General features: G+C 48.0%; 1 protein-coding gene across 2 annotated transcripts in view; it reads right to left on the bottom strand.

The window, feature by feature from the left end:
- Positions 1-24,777, bottom strand: part of TMEM132C (transmembrane protein 132C) — a 1,238,854-nt gene that overhangs the window by 459,190 nt on the left and 754,887 nt on the right. The window lies entirely within an intron of this gene.

Raw genomic sequence — 24,777 nt, forward strand, 5'->3', positions numbered from 1 at the left:
GTGACAGGACTCTTAACTCTTATACTGACAATACTCATATACTGACAGGACTCTGATACTGACAGGACTCTGAACTCTTATCCTGACAATACTCTTATACTGACAGGACTCTGATACTGACAGGACTCTGAACTCTTATACTGACAATACTCTTATACTGACAGGACTCTGATACTGACAGGACTCTGAACTCTTATTCTGACAATACTCTTACTGACAGGACTCTGAACTCTTATACTGACTAAACTCTTATACTGGCAGGACTCTTTTAGTGACAGGACTCTGAACTCTTATACTGACAATACTCTTACTGACAGGACTCTGAACTCTTATACTGACAAAACTCTTATACTGGCAGGACTCTTATACTGGCAGGACTCTTATCCTGACAATACTATTATACCGACAGGAGTCTTGTAGTGACAGGACTCTTAACTCTTATACTGACAATACTCATATACTGACAGGACTCTGATACTGACAGGACTCTGAACTCTTATCCTGACAATACTCTTATACTGACAGGACTCTGATACTGACAGGACTCTGAACTCTTATACTGACAATACTCTTATACTGACAGGACTCTGATACTGACAGGACTCTGAACTCTTATACTGACAATACTCTTACTGACAGGACTCTGAACTCTTATGTTGACAATACTCTTAACTGACAGGACTCTTATACTGACAGGACTCTTGTAGTGACAGGACTCTGAACTCTTAAACTGACAAAACTCATATACTGGCAGGATTCTTATACTGACAGGACTCTGAACTCTTATCCTGACAATACTCTTATACTGACAGGACTCTGATACTGACCCGACTCTGAACTCTTATACTGACAATACTCATATACTGACAGGACTCTGATACTGACAGGACTCTGAACTCTTATCCTGACAATACTCTTATACTGACAGGACTCTGATACTGACAGGACTCTGAACTCTTATACTGACAATACTCTTATACTGACAGGACTCTGATACTGACAGGACTCTGAACTCTTATACTGACAATACTCTTACTGACAGGACTCTGAACTCTTATGTTGACAATACTCTTAACTGACAGGACTCTTATACTGACAGGACTCTTGTAGTGACAGGACTCTGAACTCTTAAACTGACAAAACTCATATACTGGCAGGATTCTTATACTGACAGGACTCTGAACTCTTATCCTGACAATACTCTTATACTGACAGGACTCTTATACTGACAGGACTCTTAACTCTTATACTGACAATACTCATATACTGACAGGACTCTGATACGGACAGGACTCTGAACTCTTATACTGACAATACTCTTACTGACAGGACTCTGAACTCTTATGTTGACAATACTCTTAACTGACAGGACTCTTATACTGACAGGACTCTTGTAGTGACAGGACTCTGAACTCTTATACTGACAATACTCTTACTGACAGGACTCTGAACTCTTATGTTGACAATACTCTTAACTGACAGGACTCTTATACTGACAGGACTCTTAAACTGACAGGACTCTGAACTCCTATACTAACAATACTCTTATACTGGCAGGACTCTTATACTGACAGGACTCTGAACTCTTATACTGACAATACTCATTGCCCATATAGTAATCCAGTTAAACATAACAGGAAAAGAGAAAAACAAATGGCAATCAGAGAGGGATTAATCATGGTGGTACATATATATAGTGTATCATTTAGCATATAATTTCCAAGATCCACAGGCGTCCACCCAACGCTCGCTGAGATGAAGAAGGCTCAAGGCTCCTCGAAAAGGAATCTTTGCATCAAGAGCTTTTTGCTTCTATTCTGAAGGAGGCAGTTGAGGGGTGTGTCCTGATTTCAGGTGGTAACGTTTTCCAAATTCTTGCGGCAAGGCCTGAGAAGGGGAGGTTGTAGATTTTCTTTTTTTGAACTTCTGTGGTTTTAATAGTAGGGTCACAAAACAAAAGGAACCGCGGGTCTCTAGGAAAGAAAACAGGGGAAAGGAATTGATGCTAAAGGGGTGGCATGCTTCATCATAGGACAACCTCATCGCATTGTGACTTAGGGCTGTATGTAGGTAATTCGTGTTTTGCGATTCTCTAATTGCGATTTTTAGGTAATCGCAATTAGAGAATCGTAAACCCCAATGTAGGTAAGATTAGCAAAATATTTTGCGAATCTCACTTATTCCTTATTTGCGAATCGCAAATTGAGATTCGCAAATAAGGAATACCTTCTCATTCATTCCTATGGGCTAGAAGGCCCTTAGGAATGAAGGGGAAGACATTCTCAATTTGCGATTCTCAATTAGAGAATCGCAAATTGAGAATGCAATTTCAAGGTTGCAAGGGTGTCAATAGGACACCCTGTTGCACCCCTGAAATTAACATGTGTGCACATGTGGTGCACATATATGCCCTTAGGGTATGTATGTGACCCACATGGCACTTTGAAAAATGCAAAAAAAGTGCATTTTTCAAAGAAATTGCAAATTATCACCAACCTGAAGTTGGTGGTAATTTGCGGTTCCTTAAGCTAAAATTGCACAACTTGGGTGCTTCCTACATTGCATTTAAGGAATCGCAGTTTGCAATTCCTTGAATGCATTCGCACATTTTGCGATTCCTTATTTTGCGTGTGGGTTTTTGTGTGCTACATAGCACACTGCCCAAATTGTGAATTTCAGCATTTGCGAACGCAATTGGGCCCCTAGCCACAGTGCGGGCTACAACCCCCTCACTGGAAGGAGGGCGCTCAGGGATGTTTGCATTGTTCCGGAGAGGTATACGAAAATACCCCATGTGATACTGGTGTAGCTAAAGATGAAGAACATACATGTGAGATAAAACTAGTTAAGAGGTATGCACTTTATTTTATTCAGGCATCCTCCGAGCAGGATTAAAAACAACAAGAACAGAGTGGCATTAAGAGTGCATGGGTGGCCGTAGGTTGACACGGCTTCCGCCTCCCGATAGCCAATCACAGCACTGCAATGCAGCGTTGTGATTGGTCTGAGCAACATGGATAAACGCTCAGCCAATGAATGGGAGGCTGGGCATGTTCTGCAACCAGGCTGTATTGCAGCCTCCATGGAGAACATGCTAAGTGCGCATGAATGTTTGGCAGTCCCAGAGGGAGTGCAAACCACTCCTCCCCTCCCATGTCCGCAGAGCAGCCCCGCGCCTGCCACAAAAAGAAAAAAAATAAATAATAATAACTTAGAGTTATCATTGTATTTTTCCTTTAGTGCCACTGCTTGAATGGAGTGGGGCGATGCTCCTTCGCCTTAGTGGAGGAGCCGCTACTGTGTAGTGCCATGCTACTGGAAGAGGGTGCTGCTAAATAACAATAAAATTAATAACTGCAGCTAAGGTGGGCTACAATCCCACAAGGACACACAAGGCGACAGCAGGGTGAGCCTGCACTAGGGTGATTTCTACAGGGAGACGTTGAAGGGGGTTGTTTGTAAGGTGGCACCGCGAGGCAGCATGGCCTGGGCCCGCTGTGGGGAGGGCGAAGGTGTGCCAGCCCCCACCGTTGATGTTACTGCTTGTACTCACCTGTTCCAGGTCCAGGCACCAGGGGGCAGCAGAGCCCAGCAGCCTGGAGTCCGGCTGGGTCCAATGTGAGTGAAACTGTAAAGAGAGCATGGGTTTTAATGTTCACTAAATCTCTGTAAACTGCAGGGCGAGGAAAGCGGCGGCCGCGGCTCTGGTACCTGTGAAAGGACGAGGAACAAAGGATGCTGCTCACAGCGGCGCGCGCCGGGGACGAGAGCGCATGAAAGATGCTTTATGTTCAAAAGCAATTTACTGTCCGGGAAATCAATGTTCTAATATAAAACATTCTCCGCAGCTAGAACAAGAACTAATTATAAAACTTTTTCTATGGCCCAGCCACTTGAGGGATCGATCGTCGGCGCTGTTAGGAGGCATGGTGTGATCTTGGTTCTTGTGTCAAGGTGATCTGTGGGGGTCAAGTGAACCCCCAAGCACACAAGAGGAGACAAACCATGAGTGTTCAAGGGGAGTGGGGCACCTGAAGGCTGAAGGGCAGGAGCCCCCCTTCATTCTAAGGACAAGACACACACCCTTGGATATGACGGGGGTCCCAATCAGGGGCCACTGCTCCCCAGGTATGGCAAGGACCCCCTTCTCCCGCAGGTGTCCTGGGGCCCCTCACTATTAGACCCCAAACTGAACCCCAGTGCCCCCCTTAGCACGTGACACTTGGGGTAGCACAGCAGAGCTGCACAAGGCTCACTCCTGGAGATGGGGTGAGCCCGGGGCTGAGGACTCAGCAAGGCGGGCATTAACACACAATTAATGAATGACTCAGCAGGACTTAACTTTGAATAGGAGAAGTGCTTTAACAGAGGCGCCCAGCTCGGTGCTGCTTATAAAGAGCACGCACAGAGGAAAAGGAGCGAGCACTTTAAACTAAGTTTTCAAAATCATCAGGCCCTGTGGGTCTGCCGACTGTATTTATGAATGAATTGGTGGATGGATGGATGGATGGATGAATGAATGAACGAACTAATGAAAGCACGAATAAGTGAATACAATAATTAATTAATGAATGAATTAATTGATTTGTACATCTGTAAAGTGCATCAGTAACTTCAGGAGAGAACCAACCCTGAGCCGCCCACGGGTTCAAAGGGACCGATTCACAGAACTAACTTAATACAAAATCTAAACTTACTACCATTTTGGTATTCACAGAAGGCACTTACTCATTTCTGTATTCACAGAAGTTAGGAGTCCTAACTTTAGGACTCCTAAATGCCTTCTGTGAATACCGAAAGTCTTAAAGTTAGGATATTTCTCAGTTTAGGAGTAGAAAAGTTAGGACTCCTAACTTCCGTGAATACCAAAATGAGTAAGTGCCTTCTGTGAATACCGAAATGAGTAAGTGCCTTCTGTGAATATCAAAATGGTAGCAAGTTTAGGATTTCGTCTTAAGTTAGTTCTGTGAATCGGGCCCAGTGACACGTGATAGGTCTGGTGATGAGAGAGGTGTCCAGTGGGCGCAGGGTCGTAGGCGCTTCACCCTGGGCTCGAGAGCTGACGGTGGCGCCTTCCAGGTCTCAGTGGGGATCAGTGCTGGGGAGGGAAGGGGGGGCACCGCTTTCCCATCACTCAGCACATTTACCAGGGAACCTGTCTGGCATTTAAGTGGGCGAGGGGCAGATGCCAAGAGAACCGCAAAGCCTCGTAAGAGCTCGGGCCCTCCTGGGGAAAGGTTTTGTGACCCAGACAGAGGTTTAAGCGTCTTTAATGCCCTGGGGGGGCAGGGGAACTCCTGGGTCCTTAGAAATGTGGGCACTCCTCTGTAAGCCAAGAATCGACCTGCCCATCCTGTAGGATGTGCGCTCTGGGCGCCAGATGTGTCGGCGGTGCCACCAGGCTCAACCGCTAGAACCAGGCCTGAGGGCCACCAAGAGGCAACTCCAATGGTCCATTCTCCAAAGGACGGGGCAGGACCCGCCTCTTTCTTGCTTACACAAGGAGGGAAGGGTGGGGGGTTTTGTAATCGTGTTTTCTAAGCGGTAACCTGTTGTGTACATGTTTTTCCGTCTCCACAAAGGACAGGCCAAAGTCTGCCAGCGCTCACCGGTTGCATGCCTGATGCACAGGGGTGGGCGCCACGTGTGACCCCCCCTCCCCTGTGATGTCGCGGGTGTGCTGGGGCACTCCCGCTGCTTATGGCGATATTAGGCCGGGGGTAACACAAGATGCAGAGCCGGTGATTAGTGCTTATGGCTCCCGCGTTCGCGCTCCAACTGACGTCACGTCCGCGGGACCCTCTTTATTAACTGGCGGTCACATGACACGGCACAGCACCATTACACGCCTGTCCCTTGGGGACTCTGCAAAAACATCCCTAACTGTCGGCCCCACTGTGAGAACCCTCGTGGCCGCACCTATCACCTCATGGATGCGACATTACATTCCTCCCCAAAATAAACAAACAGAATTTCCCATTGCAAGGATACTCAGCAAACAAATGCATGAGAGTAAATCAGAACAGTCTTACGTGAGATGGTCTTTCAACTTGCGCGGCGGCTCGGGGTTCTGTCGGAGGCGTTACTGAGAGCTGCCACGACCACTCAGCTCCACACCAGCAGCCTCTGCACTGGAATCTAGGGTTGCATCCGGAGGACCCATCTGTGATTTAGTGCCCCACTTCTCACTTGGAGCATCATTCAGTACAAGTCTGTCTCCAGTGGCAGGACATGGGGGACTCTCCCAGGATCCTTCCACTCTCCTCTCCGAACTCAGCCTATCCCTGCTCCGGGCGGAGGCTGACTCCGGTCCCTCGTGACAGCAGGTAAGGATGTACCATGTTACAACGCATACCATTACAACTACCTACCATTACAACGCTACCATTACAACGCATACCATTACAACGCATAGCGCTTAGAGGTGCTGGATAGTGGTAAGTATAATTTACTATTCCAACTCCAGTCCCCGTGGACACTAGGGAAGGTGTTGGATAGTAAATTAAACTTATTCCCTATCCTAGAGCGCCCCCCAGCGCAATGCGTTGTAATGGTATGCGTTGTAAAAGTTGCGTTGTAATGGTAGGTAGTTGTAAAAGTTGCGTTGTAACGGGTGTATACCGCAGGTAATGGTCACCGTCACCGTTTCACCGCCTCTCCTGGCAGGGACTCGGGTGCCTTTCCGATTACCCAAGGGTCCTTTTCATTTGGTAACTGGAACTTGCTGTCTGTCAGACGAGTCCTCAGTAGGACCATGGCTCCCACTTTCAGGTTCCCAGACTGGGCCTTAGAGCATCTGCTGACTTTGTCATGGACGCTCTGTCTGTGAGCATCAATTTGCTCATCATTCGGACTTGCCAGACGCCACCGGGGATGATGTGGAATTATTTATTTCATTTCATTTTATTTTATTTTTTTGAATTTATATATTAGCGCGCAGCTACCCCTAAGGGTTTCCCGGTGCTATGTGGACCAGTAGAGGGTAGAGGGGCCTATTGGCTGAACAGCAAGGTTTTGAGAGATCTACGGAATAGGAGAAGGTTAGATTGCGTGCGTAGCGAGAGAAGCAAGGCATTCCATAAGATGGGGCCCAGGTGGGAGAAAGAGAGTCCTCCCATTCGAGCCAATCTAACTTTAGGAGTTTTAAATTTCTCTTGGGTGGAGGACCGGAGGGTGCGGAAAGGGACGTAAGAACTTGCAAGTAGCGTGGACACTTCGCATACTTAATACGAAACATGTAAGTCAGTGCCTTGAACTGGATCCATTTCTCCATGGGAAGCCAGTGGAGGTCGGCCAGCAGCCCGGACTTCGGGGCAGTTCTAGGTGTGCGGCAAAGCAGTCTAGCAGCCGAGTTTTGTACACGTTGCAATTTGCGTGTTACCGCTTTATTGGCTCCCAGATAAAAAATATTCCCGTAATCCAGCCTAGATGTTACAAGGGCTTGGATGACGGTACGCTCGGCGTCAGGAGGGAGCATCCACACAATCTTCCTCAGCTATTTTAAGATGGCGAAGCAAGTGGCCGCAACCTTGGTCGCTTGTTGCCGCGTAGAGAGGGTGTCATCGATAACGAAACCGAGGTTGCGTACTTGGGTAGAAGGTTGGGGGAGCGTGCCCATTTCAGGCGGCCAATGTTGCGGGCCCCAGAGACCTCAATCTTTGCCTAGAATCAGGACCTCAGTTTTGTCGCCATTGAGTTTTAAAAAGTTAGCGTTCATCCAGGTCACCACTTTACTAAGACCTGATCTGAGTGCGGACGGATCAGAGGATTCCCGGCTGAGAGAGAGAAAAGGATCTGGGTGTCGTCAGCATATGAAAATAGTGACAACCCAGATTCTTCGACCAGATCTGCCAGGGGTCTAACATAAATGTTGAAAAGCAAGGGGCTGAGGATAGAGCCCTGGGGGACGCCATAAGGAGAAACGTGAGACTTGGATTTGGAGGTGGAGGAGAAGACCTGGAAGGTGCGGTCAGAAAGAAAGGATTTAAGCCAGTTCAGAGCCGCTCCAGTGACACCAGAGGGGTGGAGGGCCTGTAGGAGTAGGGTGTGAGAGACCGTATCAAAGGCCGCGCTCAAGTCGAGTAACATCAGGTCATGGTTTCACCTGCATCGATTTTGTATCGAAGCATTTCTGTGACCCCTAACAGGGTGGACTCAGTAGAGTAGCCACTCCTAAAGCCGGACTGGGAGGGATGCAACAGGCCATTGGCTTCAGTAAACTTCGATAAATGTACATTGATATGTCTCTCAAGGGTTTTAGAGAGAGCAGGCAGGAGAGAGATAGGACGGAAATTGGACGGAAGTGCAGAGTCAGAGCCCGCTTTTTTTAATAGTGGAACTACCATAGCATGTTTCCAGTCAGTGGGAACAGTGGAAGACGTTTGGGATGTGTTGAGAAGTTGGAGGATATAGTTGAGAGCAGGTGGCTTGATTTGCTGTAAAACCGCCATCGGCAATAAGTCATAGGGGGAACCTGATTGATATGACTGAGATGTTGGGTGAGTGTTATAATGTCCAAAAGTGGCCAGGAGTCAAGGGTGATTGTGTGCGATTGGCCGGTGCAGGTAGTGGGCGCTGAGGCAATGCAGCCTACGGGCGCAGTGGGTAGAGGAGCAGAAGAGAGGTTGATGCTTGCCAGATTTGAGTAGATAGTTTCTACCTTGTTAAGGAAGTATTGGGCAAGATTCTCACATTGAGTCATATTTAAACTGAGAGGAGGTTGAGTAGTGGCAGATCCAGAAAGATCTTTAACCATGTTAAATAGGGTTTTGGGCAGTTTTTGGCCTGGGTGATGGATGTGGAGACATAGGAGGCACGCACCGACCTGCAGAGTGAGTGGTAAGCCAGTTTGTTGTCGAGATAGGCAGTTTTTGCATCAGGTGTGTAGGTCTTGCGCCAACGGCACTCCGAGTTTTTACATTTAGTTTTAGCTTTTTTTTAGATCTTCGGAGAACCAGGGGCCAGGGGGGCGGTGGCTGTTGAGCTTCCTGACTGTAGTTGGAAGGCAAGTATCGAGAGCTAGCTGAATCCAGTCCTGGATTGCTACCTGGTCCAAAGCCACGTTATTTTGGAAAGTAGGAGCATTATTAGACAAGAATAGGTTAAACTTGGTGAGATCAAGATTTTTCCAATTCCTGGAGTGCAAAGCGGCGATATAATTATTCGGCTGTGCAAGACTGAAACCCACTAAAAAGTGGTCAGACCAGCACAGCGGAATAGCTGCTGGGCAATGAAGGGAGGGAAGATTAGAAATGATGGGGTCAAGGAAGTGGCCTGCTTTATGTGTGGGTCCACTATTCTGAAGTAAGATGTTCATAGCCGCCAAGTCAGTGACAAAAGTGCTGCTGATGGTGCAATTGGAGTCATCTAGGTGGAGATTGAGATCACCTAAAATGGTGAAGTTAGCTGAGTGGAGCAATAAAGGGGTGACGTAATCTGGGAAGTTAAATGCCCAAGGGCCCGCAGGGCCTGGGGGGCGGTATACCAGCAACCTAGATAGAGTAAAATGGGGAGTCAGATTTAATTTAAAGGCTGCAGCTTCGCAATGGGGGATCGGTACTTCGTCAAACTTACAGCTTAAGGTGTTTTGAGAAATGATGGCAATCCCTCCTCCCAACTTGTTTTCTCTATCCTTCCTAACGGTGGCATAATTAGATGGCAGAGCTCTAGCTACATCTGGTCCAGAGCAGCTGTTAAGCCAAGTCTCCGTTAAGAAGATAGCGTCAGGTTGATAGTCCAGTAAAAGATCGAAAATGTCTGCCTGATGCTTAGAAAGAGAACGGCAGTTAATGTTGAAAAAGGAGAAGTGGTTAGGAGGAGAAGGCTTAGGTTTCACTACGTTGGGTGCTAGCTGGTGGACTATGGTGTCAGGTATAATAACATTACCTGGCTCCGCTGAATGAGTTGTAAATTTAAAGTTACAATCTGGACATACAGAAGAGTTATCAACTGTATCAAGGCGAGCACAATGATGGAGGGGGTTAGGGCGGTATTTCAATAGTTGGGAGAAAGTGAGCTGTATCTTACCACTGTAATGGGAGGCAGGGGTTTGGGCCCGGGTTCCGGCCGGGCGCGGACAGGCGCAGACGGGCTTGCCTTTCAGAAAAGGGGGGTGGTGATGGACAGAGTATCTGAATTAAGCAGAACACTCCTACCCAGTCAACAGATCAGGGCTTGATCCATCACCGTTTTTTTAGCTCACTGCACCATCCCAGCTCAGAACCTGGCTACATGCAAATTAGTCTGTCCCTGGCCCAGTGCATCATGGGAACAGGGCAGACCAAACTACCAAGCCAATTCTTTTACTGGAAAGGAAACAAGCTTCCGGGGACCGGTTTCTGGCATTACAGCCATCTTCGACCCGGCTTGCTTGAATCCTGATGGTGCAGTGAGCAAGGGACTCGCATCTGAGCATACCCTTCCACGCTTATGGTGGACAAAACGATTCAGAAAAGGGGGTGGTGATGGACAGAGTATCTGAATTAAGCAGAACACTCCTACCCAGTCCAAAGATCAGGGCTTGATCCATCACTGTTTTTTAGCTCACCGCACCATCCCAGCTCAGAACCTGGCTACAAGCAAATTAGTCTGTCCCTGGCCCAGTGCATCATGGAAACAGGGCAGACCAAACTACCAAGCCAATTCTTTTACTGGAAAGGAAACAAGCTTCCGGGGACCGGTTTCTGGCATTACAGCCGTCTTCGGCCCGGCTTGCTTGAATCCTGATGGTGCAGTGAGCAAGGGACTCATGTCTGAGCATACCCTTCCACGCTTATGGTGGACAAAACAATTCAGAAAAGGGGGTGGTGATGGACAGAGTATATGGATTAAGCAGAACACTCCTACCCAGTCAACAGATCAGGGCTTGATCCATCACCGTTTTTTTAGCTCACTGCACCATCCCAGCTCAGAACCTGGCTACATGCAAATTAGTCTGTCCCTGGCCCAGTGCAACATGGGAACAGGGCAGACCAAACTACCAAGCCAATTCTTTTACTGGAAAGGAAACAAGCTTCCGGGGACCGGTTTCTGGCATTACAGCCGTCTTCAGCCCGACTTGCTTGAATCCTGATGGTGCAGTGAGCAAGGGACTCATGTCTGAGCATACCCTTCCACGCTTATGGTGGACAAAACGATTCGGAACAGGGGGTGGTGATGGACAGAGTATCTGAATTAAGCAGAACACTCCTACCCAGTCAACAGATCAGGGCTTGATCCATCACCGTTTTTTAGCTCACTGCACCATCCCAGCTCAGAACCTGGCTATATGCAAATTAGTCTGTCCCTGGCCCAGTGCATCATGGGAACAGGGCAGACCAAACTACCAAGCCAATTCTTTTACTGGAAAGGAAACAAGCTTCCGGGGACCGGTTTCTGGCATTACAGCCGTCTTCGGCCCGGCTTGCTTGAATCCTGATGGTGCAGTGAGCAAGGGACTCATGTCTGAGCATACCCTTCCACGCTTATGGTGGATAAAACGATTCAGAAAAGGGGGTGGTGATGGACAGAGTATCTGAATTAAGCAGAACACTCCTACCCAGTCAACAGATCAGGGCTTGATCCATCACCGTTTTTTAGCTCACTGCACCATCCCAGCTCAGAACCTGGCTACATGCAAATTAGTCTGTCCCTGGCCCAGTACATCATGGGAACAGGGCAGACCAAACTACAAAGCCAATTCTTTTACTGGAAAGGAAACAAGCTTCCGGGGACCGGTTTCTGGCATTACAGCCGTCTTCGGCCCGACTTGCTTGAATCCTGATGGTGCAGTGAGCAAAGGACTCATGTCCGAGCATACCTTCCACGCTTATGGTGGACAAAACGATTCAGAAAAGGGGGTGGTGATGGACAGAGTACCTGAATTAAGCAGAACACTCCTACCCAGTCAACAGATCAGGGCTTGATCCATCACTGTTTTTTAGCTCACTGCACCATCCCAGCTCAGAACCTGGCTACATGCAAATTAGTCTGTCCCTGGCCCAGTGCATCATGGGAACAGGGCAGACCAAACTACCAAGCCAATTCTTTTACTGGAAAGAAACAAGCTTCCGGGGACCGGTTTCTGGCATTACAGCCGTCTTCGGCCCGGCTTGCTTGAATCCTGATGGTGCAGTGAGCAAGGGACTCATGTCTGAGCATACCCTTCCACGCTTATGGTGGACAAAACGATTCAGAAAAGGGGGTGGTGATGGACAGAGTATCTGAATTAAGCAAAACACTCCTACCCAGTCAACAGATCAGGGCTTGATCCATCACCGTTTTTTAGCTCACTGCACCTTCCCAGCTCAGAACCTGGCTACATGCAAATTAGTCTGTCCCTGACCCAGTGCATCATGGGAACAGGGCAGACCAAACTACCAAGCCAATTCTTTTACTGGAAAGGAAACAAGCTTCCGGGGACCGGTTTCTGGCATTACAGCCGTCTTCGGCCCGGCTTGCTTGAATCCTGATGGTCCAGTGAGTAAGGGACTCATGTCTGAGCATACCCTTCCACGCTTATGGTGGACAAAACGATTCAGAAAAGGGGGTGGTGATGGACAGAGTATCTGAATTAAACACTCCTACCCAGTCAACAGATCAGGGTTTGATCCATCACCGTTTTGTAGCTCACGTCCGCTGCGCGCTAGTTCCATAGGCTGCTTTTGAAGGGCCCGACTCGGGAAAGGGAACGCAACCACTAGAGCGTCCCTAGCCCGAAAATGGCGGTAGCGAGTGGCACAACCCGGAAGTGGGTTGAGAACTAGGTGTGCCGAGTTGCCCTGTGATCTCGCTCCACTCAAACAGTCTGCTCTTGACTGCGGTGGACCGGAGGGGGGGGGCACAAGTAAGAGTGCACAATCTTTTACAGGTGGCAAGGTGAAAGCAAAGCAAAATAAATGTACATAAAAGTCGTCGAGTGATTTAAAAACAAAGGAGCAGCTTTCAAATAGATTCAGGCAATGTAAAATCCTTCCTAAGCAATATTTTAAAAACAAAATTAAACCACAGCAACAGGCAGCTCTCACAATAGCTGTTCCAGGGAATAGAGTCCGCTACTACCCGGCCCATGGACAAATGTCCCGGAGCTGCCCCTGTGGTACAGTGTGGAGTTTGTCGATAGCTTCTCAGGAATGAGAAAATGGCAAGTTCCACCAACTGATTGCATTCATGGGCTATGCAAATTACCTTGTTCAAAGTCCACATGAACCTCTTCCCCTCCCCGTTGGCCTGCGCCCAGCGAGGGGTGACTATTGGGTGTTTGATTCCCAATTACGCCAGATAGGTGGCCATCTCCTGGCCCTGGAATGGAGGTCCATTGTGCGTTTTCAACTCTTGAAAAATGCAATGCGTCGCCATCACCTTTTCTATCTTCGGTATGATCTCCATTGCACTTAGTGATGTGAGTATCTCCACTTCCAGATATTTTGAATGATCGTCGATGAGCACAAAGGTGTGCCTTCCATCCAGGAGACTGCCAAAGTCCAGACTGCCACACACCCAGGGAAGCCTCGGCCGGAGCTCTGTTATTATCGGTGCTGGGTGAGGGTCTTCTCCGGTGGCCTGGCACCACAGACACGACCGAACGACTGCCTCCACTTGTTCATCCATCAGGGGAAACCATACTTTGGTCCACAGGAGTGTTTTAGTCTTGCCCATCCCTTGGTGTCCTTCGTGGGCGAGTTGGATCACTCGTGCCGTCATGGCTGAAGGGATTACCAGGCGGTGCCCTCGCAGCAGACACCCTGTGGCGTCTTCATTCAGTTCATCCCTGACATGATGCAGGCTCTCCATAATGCGTCTTGCCTCCAGAGTGAGTATCTTCCACTCCTCTCTAGCGCACTGCTATTTCCCCTGTTTCAGGATGCGCTTGGCTCTCTGCAGACATTCATCTTTGTTTGTTTCCTCCCGGAACACTTCCATGGACATGACCTGGCTGTGATGCAGCAAACATATTCTTCGGTGTCTGCTGCGTCTTCCTCTTCTTGTACCGTTGCCGCCTTTGGATGGCGAGACAGATAATCAGCAGGGTTCCTGGATCCTGGTTGATACTCCACCTGGCAATTATAATCCTGTAATTGCAGCATCCACTTCTTCCTTCCAGGAGGAGGTTTGGATGAGATGCCTGAGAAGAGGGACAGTAGCGGCTTGTGATCCGTTGTTAAAACGAAGGGGTTCCCATATACGTAGAGATGAAAATGACGGCACCCCCAATGGATGTCAATGGCATCCTTTTTGATTTGGGAGTACCTCTGCTCCGTGTCAGTCAAAGAGCGGCTGGCGAATGCCACCGGAGCCCAGTCCTCCTCAGCATGGCGTCACTGCATCAAGATAGCTCCCAATCCTTTCAGGCCAGCATCCACAGCAACCAAGGTCATCTTTCTCAGATCAAAGAATGCTAAGGTGATCGTGTCCGACAAGGCCGATTTGATGTCCTGAAATGCCTGGGCATGCTCCAGGTTCCATGCCCATGGGACAGAGTCTTTTGTGAGCTCCCGAAGTGGTTTGGTGTAGAGTGGTCAGATCTCGGATGAACCAGCCACAATAATTGACCATTCCAAGGAAGCTTTGGGCTTCGGTAACATTGGTGGGTGCTAGCGCATTTTTGATGTCTCTGACCTTGTCGGGGTCCAGATCCACTCCTGCTGCAGAAAATACATAGCTGAAAAATTGGAACTGCGTCTTGAGGAACTCACACTTCTCCCTGTGTAACGTTAGTCCAGCGCCTTGTATTCTCTGAAGTACCTGGGTCAACCTGGTGTTATGTTTGGCAATGGTCTTGGCGTGGATCATGATGTCATCACTGACATTTATTACCCTGGAATGTCCATTATTAGTGCATGAATGACATTTTGAAAAACCTCAGTTGCACTGGATACTCCAAAACTCAGATGGGTGTATCTTCTGAGGCCGACGTGAGTGGAGAATGTCGTGATGTTATCTGGATGCTTGATCTAGCACAAGCTGATGGTATCCAGACCGAAGGTCGAGCTTCGAAAACCAACACGCTCCAGTCATCTCCTCAATCAGGTCATCAATCGTGGGGGTAATGTGCCTTTCACCTTTAATGGCAGAATTGAGTAGCCTCATGTCGACACATATCCTGACGGCGCCAGGTTGTTTAGGCTTCTGAGTGACGACGATCAGGGACAACCACAGAGTGGGTCCGGTTACCTTCTCAATTATACCAGCTTCTTCTAGATTGATGAGCTCTTTTTCCACCAGCGGGCACAGGTACAACGCCACCCGCCTATGGCACAGGGCTACAGGCTGTACCGTGGGATCTATGTGGAGGTATACTTCCTTTCCATTGAATTTTCCAATTCCTTCAAACACTGCTGCAAACTCTGCCAGGATGTGCTGGACTAATCCTGTTGTATGCTGAAAGAAAATGTCATGACTCCTTGGTCTTCAGCTGCTCTGCACCCAAGTAGCATGCCTTGCCCATCCTCAGTGACATATACCTGGGTCGGTAGGGAGCATGTCCCATGGTTGACCATTGTCTTGAATTTGCCTCTCATCTTCAATGGGTTGTTCTGTCCATAGGCAAAGAAGGTGATGGTCTTGGGGTTTAGTGGGAGATCCGGCTTCATATTGTTGTACACTTCCATCGACATTATGTTGATGGTAGCACCGGCGGCGTCCACAACGGCAGTAATGTCTTGCTGGCCTATCTTGATAGTGCATTGTGGGAGTCAGTGTGACCTTCAAGTCGCAGTCCCAATCCTGTGTATGGTGTGTACCACTTTTTCCTCGTCATTGTCATCATCCATGTCACTCATCTCACCCCATCCTTCGGTAATGAGGTTGACAGTCAGCTTTGGTCTCCGGTATCTTTTCGAGCGGCAAACCTTCTCGAAATGATTTAGTTTCCCACATCCGGCACATCTTTTGCCCTTCGCAGGAGAGACTGCCATGCAGTGAGGTCCTCTGCCACAATAACCTCAGCTGCGGGTGGTCATTGGCTCTTTCTTGGTATTACCTGGCCTATGGCCAAGTTGCTAGTGCATTCCCTGTTTCCACTTTAACGGGCGTCTGTAGCGCCGCTTCCACATGGGCCGTTCTGGCCCTGGACAACTCCTTTGTGCACCCCAGGGTCAGTATGTCCGCCAAGGGTTTTCCTGACTCCTCAAGGATCCTTTCTCTGAGCTTCGCCGATGCACAGCCTAGTATTATTTGCCCTCTATTTCTTCCGTTTCATCACAGAATCCACACGTGGTGGCGAGATTTTTGAGTCTGGCATGGAATGTATCCAGGGATTCTTCGGGTAATTAATGTGCCTGGCGAAAGATAAACCGCTCATAGTCTTGGTTCGCCATCAACTCGAAATACCCAGTGAAGGCATTGATCAGGGTGTTGTGTGTCTTGGGCATTGCCTCTGTGATAGATTTAGCCATCGGTTAATGCCCTACCTCCTAAAAGGGACCTTCGTGGCCTCAAAGAAGAGGAACAGGCGCTCTACCCACTCCCTCCACTTGGGTGCCTGAGCTGACGGGGTCCCTTCCACCACGAACGGTTCAATTGGCGGAATGGATGCAATGGTATTCACAGAACTGTTGAGCAGGGCATCTCCGCAAGGTGAACTATGGAACAGCGCTGGTGCAGGGCACACCGCGCCGCCAGTCTGGGAGTGAGGCAGGCACCTGGGACAAAAGGCCGACATTGGACCAGGGTAGAGATAGCTCTTGAGGACTCAGGACGCGTGCACGTGTTCCAGCCCCTCCCCTGGGCCAACTGGAGGGGCACCTGCAGCGAAACAGGAGGGCTCTCACCTTGGAGCGCAGGCCCACCGGCTCTTCCGCCGATAGGCCTGGAAGAGTGACACCGTGACCTGGTGGTCACGGTGCGCACCATAGCCCCCCCCCACACACACACACCTGACCTAGCTCCTTGCTGTATCAGCTGGTTACTACTGACTCTGCCCCACCTTAGGCTGAAACAACCCCTACCCTGATGGAGCGAAGGCCCCCTGCGCCCAGATCTGATGGTCCTCATGAGTGGAGGGGGGGGAGGGGGAGATTGACCTGGAGGATTTAAGGTGCATTCAGTGCACTGCACTGGAATCCCCGAGCATCTGAGGGAACTACAAAAGGACATTAGAACATGTGATATACGGAGACAGCTGGGCGTGGCCCACATCTTGTGAAGCCCCTACGTACACACGCCCATGTCCAAGAAACCACTGGACAGGGCTCAAATATTTTATCATGGTGAACGTTTCCCACACTGGATCCACCACAGACCAGGGGGGCTGTGGGGGCACTCAAAGGTTCTCCTAAAGTGGGGGCCTAAAGATTCCCCAGACCCACTGGCTGCATTTACATGCCTTGTGGTTATCCTCTTGAACTTATCACGAGCTCACGACCACACCCATCAGTTTTAGGGGTCAGGGCAGAGGCTGGGGTCATGGTAGTATTTAGGGCGTGTGGTCAGTTTTTAGGGCTTAGGGTGGGGCGGGGTGGGGGAAGGGACTGTTAGGGGCGGCTCTAGGCTCATGGTGGCCCTGGGCAGGGAGCGTAGGTAGGGGGCCCCGGAAGAGGGGGTCCGGGCGGGGCGGAGCACAGAGGCCAGTGAAGAGGGGGGGTCAGGGAGTTTAGAAGTGGAACAGAGGCCACCAAATCCCTGCCAGGCCACCACACAAATATGGAGAGGATTATTATATTAAGGATATATATTGGCGTGGAGGCCCCTGGGATTTGGTGGCCCTGTGCAGGTGCACAGCTTGCACATGCCTAAGGCCGCCCCTGGGACTGTTTCCATAAAGAGGGCAATTATTACAGCAATACAGCCCCCTGCTGAGGGCTGGGCCAGTTATTAACGGCCCTCTGCCTGAGTTACAGGCCTAAATCCCATTTGAAGAAGACCTAAAATGTGGGAAAGGGCACCCAGCAACTTGTACAGCGTGAAGCAGACGCTGGTATCCTAAATTACACAATGAATAAGAGCAAAACAAGTGCTGGATTAGAAAGCCAATAAGAGCAAATCTTTGCCCGCAGTCTCTGTCGTGTCTTCAATAGAGCTGCCAGCTTTCATTCGTTTTAATTACTTTATTTTTGGGACTTAAGCCTGTTTGCCAAATACAATAAAATAAAGCAAGCACCATCCTGAACCTTTGTGGGACCGTGAAGAGCTGCCTGGACCTGCATTGCCTGCATTCTCTTTGAAGTGTGTTTTTCTGTCCCCTGTGGCTGTCACTTTCTGCACCAATGCCAGCTCCAGCCTATCCCTGGGGCTGACAGCGACTCATTTCCTGTGGAAGTGTCTGTTAGAGGAAAGACCTCAGGAGGCCCTCCTCTCGAGGCCCTGCCAATGATGGTGGACTGGACCCCAACCATCAAAGCTTCCAGCTGAATATCTCTTAAAGTCCAGGGCCAAGCCTTCAAATTGTCGCTGTTCCCAATTATTTATGTGAATTTATTACGCATTGTCCTTTAAGGAGCTCCTTTTTAAAACTGACACCCGTGGCTGAATATCCGTGCTCTCTGTGTGATATTCAGTTGTGTTCTCAAGTTTCTTACAGTGGGGCTGGCTGTGTGCCGGTTTTAAAACGACAATTTGAAGAAAGAAGATTGATGGATTATACTTGTGTTTTTGAATGACTTCTTTCTGAGTGCACCTTCCTTACCCATGAACTACAGGGGGTCTGGAACCATTTTTCGCAGTCCCAATATCTCAACCCTGATGTCCTAGGGATAGTGAAAAATGAAGCGTCCCACTAGTACTAGTGTGGCGAGTGAGCCCCCCCATTCAGCGGGAGAGTGGTAAGGGTGTGGTATGTAACCGGTAGCGCATTTTGTTGCACATAGTTGCAAATATATTACTGAAGCACGGTGTGGTAGCCAGTGTCATTTACAGACAGCACATTCTCCATTGGAATGGGCAACGCATTCGCACAGACATTATATTTTACTGAAAAACTATGTAACAAACAATCGATAATGTGTGGAAATTGGATTTCAAAAACTATTTATCTTTTCTGCATTACCAAGTTAAGTGCTTCATGTTAAAAGAATAAGCAGCAATTAGTCAGAGGAACATGGCCTGACATTTGAACTTGGCTCTGAACACACAACAATTGTGATCAGATAAAAAAGAAAATGTAAAGGTATCTTCACTGCTCGTTCACCTTCTGAACTCCAGTGTGGGTATGTTAGGGGTGCAGCGGTTCCCCTGCACCCCTACTTCCAGGAGCTATGGTTTCACAACACCTGAGTTGAGCTGCTCCTCTGCCTTGTCCTGGAGTCCCTTCGGCGCAGGAGGCGGAGCCTCTGTCCACTCCATCCTGCTGGTCAGTCAATAGCCGCACACCCTGGTACCAAGGTGAACACTGCAGCATTACTTGTGACTGTCGGCCAGATGTTTCCCATAGCTGCCTGCTGCTTGGCACCTCTTCTTGTTGCATGTATCTGTTGCCTGCGTTACCCCGGTGGACCCGCGCCCTGTGCCCACCTGTATTTAGGACACTGCATTGTTAATACTCTCATGAGTGACACCCCGGCTCTGCACAGTGGCTGTTCTCCTGGTGCAGGATGACAAGGCACCCCTGATGTATGCCTGTGCATTATGTGGCGTGTCTCCCTTACCCTCTAAACCAGTGGTACTCAAAGTACGGCCCGTGGGCCGCTAGCGTCCATGCAGATCTTTCCTTACGGAACAGCAGATCTCCCTGTGAGCCCCCTGGGTGCAGCAGAGAAGGATGCACGTGGACTGTTATTTGCAGTAGTGGCTGGTATCAAGGAAAAATGGTGAGGCAGTGGGGGGGGGGGCAATAACAAAATATAAGTTACCTGCCTTCCGCCGCTCCATCGCTTTTTTGCTCCGCTGGCTCTACTGCTAGTGCACAGACTGAGGCTCCCAGACTCCCCTACAGCCAATCCAGACGCTGCTCTCATGTTGCCAGTGCGATTACCCAGCATGAGGGAAGCGCTGGGATTAGCCCGAGCGGGATGGTTTGCGCTCCCACAGGGACTGGAAGCCTGTGCCTGCTGTCCTCCACCCGGCAACCCAGCTCAGGTTGGAGAGATCTCAGTGCGCATCTCGGTTTGGTCATCCTAAGACTGCCGGCCAAACCATCACGCACTCTTGCAGCCGAGCCCACCACTCCACCTCCATGCTTGCTGCAGGGCTGCTGTCAGGATGGCCCCGCCCCCAAGACTCGGCTCCGCGAAGGACAAAAAATGATAACAAAGCTGTTTTATTTTCATTTAATTTTTCAAGTTTGCATCTGCTTGCGTGGGGGCGTCACTGCTCCGCTCTGTGAAGGCCTGGATTCATCCAGGTCTGCAGGGTGCTCTACCACAGTCCCTAGGGTTTCTGAACTCCTATTTGTTTACACTAATTAATTCGAAAATCAGTGGTATGGTAATCAAATCAACAAAAAGTCAATCGAACTTCTTTGTATTCATGTGTTCTGAATAGAGTTATTTACTCACTCCAAATCTAAATCATATTCAAAAAATTCATTGTGACAGCATGACAATAACTGTGATTTACAAAAACAACCGTAATAAATCCCAATGCATTTCGGGTTCAACTGAACCCTTCGTCAGGGGTTTACAATTTTACAAAAAGAATCTTCGTAGCTTGAAGTTCCGAGGCGTGGCTCTGAAATATAAAACACGATGGATCTAGGTATAATAATGTTAAACAAATTCCTTCGAAACTCACATGCTTCTTGTTCAGAATTAGCACATTCAACTCATGTTAGGTGTCAATAAGTAAAAGAATGGTTGTGTTATGTGATTTCTAATGTTTAGGTGCTTGACCCCAAAGAGGTATTCACCGAAACCACCAGTGGACGAGAGTGTTGTGCGAAGAAAAAAGCCACCCATGCACACGCGACTAGATCTAAAACGATATCGAGCTAGTATACTCACTCGCCATATAACCCGAGCTTTCGTCACGAAAAAAAATCTATCCCACTGGGGGACCCGTCCCCGTTCTCAATCTGGAATAAATAACAAATGTTCAAACAATTTGCGACCTCAACCTCGAGCTGGGTACTCCCATTACAAACCAATGACTCTGATGCTTGCCTTTTGTTGATGTAAGTAGAACCAGAAGAGGGTAACCGTTGAAAAAAAGAGATTTCTCGTGGGCGTCTGTATCATCGAAGAAAACAGCCTTCATGCAGTGCTGGAAAGGCAGGAGAACCTCCTATAGAAAGCACCCCAAGAAAACCTCCTGCTGAAAGCGAACAGACCCACCCTAAGCAAAATGATGAACGGAAAAATACGGATTAGACGCAGCGTGCCACCTATGGAATGACGTCAATAGCAAGCATATAGATATAGTCATCTGTCTATGGAATCTCATTAATAAAATGTCTCCCGCTTACAGTACGGATACGACGAGCCACCAGTAGGACTTTAAACCCATGGACAGCAAACAATCACCTCCATAAATCTACCATACCGACCATCACCAAGGGAGAACCATGCGAGGCCAACACACACTGAACACAGGGAGACGGTCCGTGATTCATACATTTGGGCAACTCCTAAAGGGCATCATATGGGTAAACCCCCTACATGGAACATCTTCCACTGTACATTTTATTTACAATGGTGCACATATATGTTAGCCTATCTCCTCTATTGACCTACAGGACACACTTATCCCAATAAATACCCCCCAACCTTAAAAATAATCAAATATTACTTGGAGATTTCAACCTCCACTGGAATGACCTTGACAACCCAGGGGTAAATAGCCTCAAAGTGTTCCTCTCAGACACTAACCTCTCTCAAATCTGTGACAGCCCCCACTCATGACAAAGGCTCAACCCTTGATCTTGTAATCTCCAAAGCGGGCTGCACCAAGCTTGAATCTATCCTCCCATGTGACTGGTCAGACCACCGCATCATCACATTCCACATCAATGAATCAGTTAAACTACTTTCTATACAATCCCCGAGAAAGAAAATCTGGAAGAGAAACTTAAATAATGTAGTTCCCAACCTCCTCAAAACCTCTAGCCTAACTTCATACTTCCACCGAAAGGTCTATCCGATGTACAAGATCTGACTAAACATTATTTCCACTCCATAAACAGGTTATTAGACAACATAGCCCCCTTACATTTGAAAAGAGTCACCACAAAAGACTCAAAACCCTGGTCTGATGGTCGGCTAAACGAAGAAATACGTTCACTAAGAGTAATTGAACGGCGATGAGATCGGTACCATCCTCTGACCATCTCAAGAAGAAGCACCAGAAACTCCTATTACAGAAAGATAAGAAGATCAAAAGCAGGCTTCTTCAGTAAGCTCTTAGATCAAGCCGAGAATCGTCCTAAAAAGCTATTCGATCTAATCAAATCCCAATCTAAGGGTGTCTTCCATCGCCCCCAAGCTAAAGCAGACACATTAACCAATTGCGAGGAATTTGCCTCCTACTTCACTAGGAAGACTGAAAACATAATGTCAGAACTGCGCAATGACCTATAAGCCCATACAGATATTTACACAGTCACTTCAATGCCCCCACTAGGGGCCCCTCTCTAATACTCCACAAATTGCGACCTCAAAAACAACACCTCCTGGTCCTCCTTCAATACCTACTGGGAAGAAACTATATTGAAAACGCTCACAGTCCTGAATCCCTCCAACCATTACTCAGACCTTCTTCCCGCAAACTATTTGAGACTTAATTCCTATGATATTGCCCCTATGGACAAAGATTATAAACACTGCTCTCCTTCAAGGAACAGTCCCTGAAATCCTCCAAACTGGACAGGTATGCCCAATCCTAAAGAAGCTATCAGCGGACCCTTCAGACTCGAAAAACTATTGCCCTGTATCCATCATACCCCACCCTGGCCAAGCTGCTAGAAAAATGTGTTCATACACAGCTGGGCAACAACATAGATCAATTCAGCTAGCTCGATCAAATCCAATCAGGATTTCAGTCAGGACACAGAACTGAATCAGCCATGACCCACATAATAGATGACTCATTAAAAATCCTGGACGAAGACGAAGCATGTCTGTTAATCTTACTAGACCTATCCTCGGCCTTTAACACCATCAAACAAAACAACTTGCTTGATCTCACAGGATGGGTTTGTCCAGTTCTGTTCTAATTTGGTTCTCCTCCTTCCTTCGAGATAGAACACAAAGATTCAAGATCAATCAATCATTATCCGAGCCCACTCCAGTCACCCTGGGAGTACCGCAAGGTTCATCCCTCTCACCTACACTTTTCAACCTTTTTATGGAACCACTCATCGAACTTCTCAGGTCCTCAAACATCCATTATCAAATGTATGCAGATGACACACAACTATACGTAAAGATCCACTCACTTGAAGACATCAATTCTCTCAATGCAATGCTCCAACTAACACAGATCTGGCTGGCCAAAAACCATCTGAAACTAAACACCCTCGAAACCAAATCCCTCTTAATAGCCTCCCCCAACCAATCAACCATTATCCTTGAGTGGTTGAAACACCTAACAGCACTCAACGTTCAACCCCTTTTTATCGACTCAGCGAAATCGCTGGGAATAATTCTTGACAATAAGCTAAACAGGCAGAAACACATCATCGCCTGCACCAAAGAAGCACATTTTCCGTTGAAAATCCTGAGAAAACTCAAACCCTTCCTGGCCGCAAATGACCACAAACAGGCTGTTCAAGCGCTAGTAATCCCTAGGGTGGACTATGGGAGAGTGTTGCTCTCTGCGGCCTTCTAAGAGCTATGATGGGCCCTCTCAGAGTTTCAATCAACTCAGCTGCCAGACTCATCACAGGCTCCAATCAAAACTATCACATCTCCCCCGACCTGCGTACCCTCAACTGGCTATCTTTCGAGGCGAGAATCACTTGAAAATCGCCTGTATGACACACAAGGCTCAACATCACAAAACACCTAGTTACCTAGCTGACAAACTGCTGCTCTCTTGCGGTATCAGATCCAACAGGAGCTCAAACAACCTACTATTGAAACCACAATGATTTGCTAAGAAGAAAACTCACAATCAGACCTTCTCTGGAATGGCTCCCAGGATTTGGAATGCCTTGCCCCCAGAAACGAGACGGAACCCTTCCACGGCATCATTGAAAATCTATTCTTATAGCCAAATTCACCTGAACTATTGGTGTATCCGTGCTTTTATTTGTTAATTTTTACTAGTTTACTATCTCTGTTTTATGCAAATCTATATTTTTGCTATTCCTGTCTCTTGTACTCACAATTGCCTGTAAAGCGCTCTGATATCCGCAAGGGACTTGTTCACGCTACACAAAACCTTAAAAAAAATATATATATGTCTTATGCTGAATGGAGTATGACAAATACATTTTGTATTTCTACTTTTACTGCACATATGTGCAACAAGATTTATTGAAACCAAATTGTAAAAAAAAATGCTTACAGTAGCGTATGTAACATTAAATGTACAGAACCGTGAGTGGAATTTAAGGTCAGCCACCTGCTCAACACAAGTACAAGAAAACAACCGACAACATACCGACCTCTCATGATTGCTTCACGGAGGGAAAAGAACTTACAGGCAACCGACTGCCTGAGAACCATGGAGCAAGACCAACATACACCCCCTTATAGAATACGACAGAAGCCAACTCAGGCACCAGTACGTACAGCGAGGGACGCGTGCACACTCCTATCGACAAATAAATACCAACAGCAAACAGTAAACAACCTACGGAACACCAACACTGGGGTATAACCAAAAATGTCATATCGACATACTCCAACCACCAAAGAGAATTCAACACCAACAACTAATGACAAATCACTATTGGGATATGAACTAAAATGACGCACACAACCACCT

Source organism: Lissotriton vulgaris, chromosome 11, assembly GCF_964263255.1.
Source record: "Lissotriton vulgaris chromosome 11, aLisVul1.2, whole genome shotgun sequence".
Taxonomy (NCBI): domain Eukaryota; kingdom Metazoa; phylum Chordata; class Amphibia; order Caudata; family Salamandridae; genus Lissotriton; species Lissotriton vulgaris.